Source organism: Diadema antillarum, unplaced genomic scaffold (assembly GCF_040938485.1).
Source record: "Diadema antillarum isolate AM-2024a unplaced genomic scaffold, OU_Dant_1.0 seq00000182_RagTag, whole genome shotgun sequence".
NCBI lineage: Eukaryota > Metazoa > Echinodermata > Echinoidea > Diadematoida > Diadematidae > Diadema > Diadema antillarum.
In genome coordinates this window covers 132,308-137,610 of record NW_027271249.1, presented here as the reverse complement: position 1 = coordinate 137,610, position 5,303 = coordinate 132,308, and positions in this window count along the sequence as shown.

Genomic DNA, 5,303 nt, shown 5'->3' with positions numbered 1-5,303 from the left:
AGACCGGACATCTTTTGGAGACATCTCAACATCTCTGTGGAAGCAGGAATACCAGAAAAATGAAAAATTCTCCTGTGTATTATGGCTTTGAGGAGATGAACAATCAAACAATAGTGTATAACCACATACACACAAAAAAATCATGCAGAAACTTTTAATATCAACAGTTAATTAAGGAACTCGTCGACACAAACAGGCGATATCTTAATCATGATAATAATTATTATGTTCTCATGCATTATCCAAGAAAAATCGTTTTTAGTTTTCTGACATAAGACTTGCAGAAAGATTCAAGTGATTATGGACTTCCAATTCGACTGATAAGATACATTGTATCTAAGCAACTGCATGAATTCTGAAACTGGAATAAATTAGAATAGATAAGAGCATCATAGTCATAAGTAAGAGCGTTTGAATAGATTGCTAGACTTTGATCGTGTTGTTCACCTTCGTTATTGTTATTGTTTGATATTGGAAGCATAACATTCTCGCAATGCCTTGCTGTATAATACAAATCATTCTATTAAGGTGATACAACTGACATTCTTCCATATACGCAGATGACAGGAAGTTTCATGTGAAACTATCTAACCCTGAGAATGCCATCAAGCGGGGGTTTTTTAATGTCTCTTTGGGTCTGTAAGTCGTACTTTCTTACATCATTGAGCAGTTGCAAAGACAAAATTAAATCATAGCCAATATGCACAATTTAAGTGGTATCCAAGTATTCAAGTGAATGGTAATAAGCTATAGAGCAAGTCAGGGTATTTTGGAAGTCCTTTTATCTGAAAAATACAAGGTATATATGGACAATGTGATATGTACCTATACAGTTAACATCGACATTACTATAGTTGACCGTGCAAGTATAACCGTTAACATATAGGCATATGCATTGTTTGTGTTGATAGATTCTTATATCGAAACAATGAGATTATACTCTGGAGGAGGGTAAGTTTTTTTCCTAAGTTCCAGACTATAAAATGTTGAAGACGATAACAAGATGAGCTTTAATGAAAGACGTGCCAAAATATTCATCCCCTCTTTGTCATATAGAGTTGATAAGGTCTGAGTCATTCGTCTTCACATCAACTATTGTAATAAGAGAGTTAAAAAAATCTAGACTTTGTAGGGTACTGGTAAATTAAATATTTGAAAATGTTAGTATTACATGATAGTCATTACACATCAGGAGAAAGAAAATTACGTTAATTACAACTGATATACTGCATTATCATCTATACATTGCATATTTCGCAGCGAGAGTTAATGTTTTGTTGCAGCGCCGTTCTGTATTTTTAAGCAGACTTCTTGTTTGATCAAACCATCATAAACGGGCATCGCTCCCGCCACCTAGTGGCATGGCATGGCATGGTGTGGTGTTTATGTTTTATGATGTATAGTGTTTTACAATGTACATGTATATCTGCTTTTGTTTTCCTGACAAGAACCCTTGATCACAAATTTACCAATTAATGACATACATATTGATTTTGTAAATAAACATATCAACAACTATTTGAGCTTATGATTCTTCACTTCGACAAACTAACACCAAGATACTTGGTATACCATCAACTAGAAAGTAAAAAACATTGTACATTTTGAGAAAAGATACCACGACGTTTCCAATTGATCAGTAAGTTCATATTACTGCAAATGATTGCTTATATCACACAGTCAATTTAGTAGTATCATAGTAGTTCTATGTACATGTACCATGCATGTAATTACCATTCATTTTTTTTAGGTATTACTGGTTTGAAGACATGAATGTTTACTGTATTTTGTATCTTATTAGTTAAATTAGTTAAATTTGAAAGTCATGTTATACAAATTGCTTTCTTGGTGTATTTGGTTGTTATGGATATCTATATACCGTGTGTAAACAGAACTACACAGTGCATAACTTCAATGGATGGACGTTTAGTCAAGTGTAGTTTATGGTATAGGGTGCATGAAGGCTCAAAGCTTGAAAACCTGTATAAGCCAGTTGAATGCTGTATGTGTAGTATATATTCCACGAAAGTTTGAAGTTAAATGTACTTAAATCTCTTCCCATTTTTCTGAAGAAATTTTTTTAAAGTGTATACATGTGCGTGTGTTTCTAGAATTTGTGTCAAGAAAATGCAATTGTCAAAAATAGCATAAAACTGTTTACCGGTAGTCAGCATCAAAGGCGTACACTAGTGAGGGCACCCTAAGAACCATCGTGATCAATGCTTGAAAAATAAACGCAGCGTTCTTCATATTCAAGAACAACTACAACGATATGCCCTGTTGTATCCATGGTGACATTTTTGTCATTGTTCATGTAAGTATACAATTGCGATTTATCTGTATCTCGCTCTATCCATCATGTCCATTGTGTCTCCGTTTCCTATATCAACAATCCACATTTCACAAGGAGGCTGTTCTATCCCATACTAGACAAATGCAGCCTCCTGTGAGTTCTCGCATGGTTTATGTTACTGGCTTGATTTTTCACTTGCGCTAGATGTACTTTACTGACGTATGTGTATGCCTATATATATATATATATATATATATATATATATATATATGTATATATATAAACCTTATGCCCCCCCCCCCAAAAAAAAACAACAACAACAACAAACAAACAAAAAATACAACGGGACCCTCCGCAATGATAACTTGTGAATCAATCCAATCACAATTCTACGGTATGAAACTTCAACCCATTGCCCACATCTTACTCAAAACCCCATGCAATTTGCTTCAGTGGTCAAAAGGAAATGAGGAGTTTTGTAGAGCATGTCAGGAATCTCCCCCCCCCCCCCAAGTTCTGTCTATTGTGTTCACACATTAATATGCAGTTCCAAGATCATTGAAGTGCTAAACTTGGAAGAATCAGGCTTATGACATGCCTTACAATAGTCCATATGAATTATTATTTCTTTGTGACCGCTCAACCAAATTGAATAGGGTTTTCTGCAGAACACAGCTAAGATGTTATATTTTGAGACCCTGGAATAGCATTAGGACAATATCGAGTGTTATCAATGCGAAAATCCGATTGTATCTTCTTTTTTTTTTCTTTTTTTCTTTTTTTTTTGGGGGGGGGACATTCTGTATAGTCCAAAAGTCGATTTATTCAAACCAAATTTTCGACACATACACACGTCTATGTATATATATATATATATGTATAAAGATATATATTATATAGTATTTGTCATGTATATAATATATAAGTCCATTCTGTCATTACCAACGTTTCATTTTGACACGCAAATTTTCAAGTGATCGCCCTTTCTCAAGTGTTCCTGATTCTGATAGAACTCGTCTTTATAATATGACAACCGCGTACACACACACACACACACACACACACATGTATTTGTTATATATATAGTTATACAGTGAATATTCAAGTTTATATATAGTTATATATACTATATACATTATATAAAACAAAAATGTTTGGGAAAATGTCCTTTTAATATGCAATATCATATCATGGGCGATCATCAGGGGGCGGGTATTACGCGAGGCTGGAAATCGATACCATAGCATTTTGCCAGAGCAATTAAGACGTATTAGAAGTTTGCAGAGCTTTGCGACCAAAAAAAAAAAACCAACAACACCCCCCCCCCCCCCCCAAAAAAAAAAAAAAAAAAACCAACAACAACAACAAAAACCACCCCAAAAAAACAAAAACAAAACAACAACAAAACAACAACAACTAAACAACAAGACAAACACAAATCTAAAGCAACGGGAGATTTATAACTTTTACTTGTTTGTGAGTGTGGTTTTTTGTTTGTTTTGTTTAGGGTATTGCAATTCCTATATGATTTTAGGCATCCGTTTGTTTACCAATAAATACCGTGATTAGGCCTATAAAGCTCTTCAGAAAAATAAAAACACAACAGCCCAACAACCAAATACAAGAAAAATAACTCTAGAAGTCCATTTTATTTCGCTTTAACGTTCAAGATGGAGTCAAAACTTTAACTTTCCATTGAGTTCTTCACTCTAATAGTAGATGCAATAAAGTTGTGTTTTAACAAGAAAGATGGTGTAGGTACATTGTCATGAGCTGACCGAATTATAGCGCGTTTGAAATGATGTACCCGACAGTAAATACAATTACTGTACTCACGTTGTATCTCATCCGGGTTTCATAGAGTTCTCCTAGTTTGACACTTTCCAAACAGGATACCGCCACCGGTAGACCATACAAAGTGTAGAGCAGATTCACTTGCAAATTAGAACACTGAATTACATGTATGTCACAGAGCAGAATGAAATAAAAGTGGGGATTTCCCTTTCCACACGTGATCAACACACCAGCGTATGAGGGGACGAGGGCGCTCTTCAGCTTTTGCTCAAATTCATTGCCAACACGAAGCTCGAAGATCAACTCGAGTGCGCCGCGCCAACCGCGATTTCTGGATTAGAACGCCATTTACACTTTTATAGGTAAGATGACATCTTCTCCGCGGCGTTTACCCCTCTAGGCTCTACTCAGACTCTTTTTTCGCGGCGAACTCCCGCATAATATGTACAAACTTAGCGGTTTCCTCACGAGGTGAAGAGTCCCGGTGTGAATCTTTGTCGAGTGGTGAGTTGAAACTGGTACAGTGACTGGGTTTGGACTGCCGAACGGGTGCCACTACAGCTACCAGCCCTGCTCCAGCCGCGTCGATCACAGCCACCGATCCGTTCGTTGGGCCGGCGCTTGGGTGTTGGTACCCCGTGTGGAACCCGAGATTGTCGGCGCGGGACACGGACAGCGATCAGCGCTTGCTGTCAGCTTCTTGCTGAGTCCAAAAAACACGAAATGTCTCTCGGGTGTCATATACTGGAAAACATCAGAGCAGGTGACAGTCTTTTCCAGGCAAAAAGCAGAATTGTGTCAGTCAGGGATGGAGGAATCCACGTGTTGAACAATGGCACGGACCGGGTCTATGTCTACGACAAATCTTGTCGCAGACGAGTCGTAAGTAAAATTGTAGAACTCTAAGTAAAATGTTAGACCTGTTAAATTAAATTCAGTGCAATTTATTCATAACCAAAAACCAAGCATATATCAGGGATTATAAGCATTGTTACTTAAAAGTTCTTGAGTTACATATTTGCAACTTGGCAAGATTTTTTTCTTTCCTAAAGCTACCAGAATCCTTCATAATCAGCTGATAATCCCTTGATCAGCTCATTCTGGCCGACTAAGAGTTAAGCAATAACATTCCGCTGTGTGCTGACGTCAGTATTGTAAGTTACAGTATCTCATCCAGTCCAGTGAAGATACTTAGAGTGGCGTATAGATCTAGAGT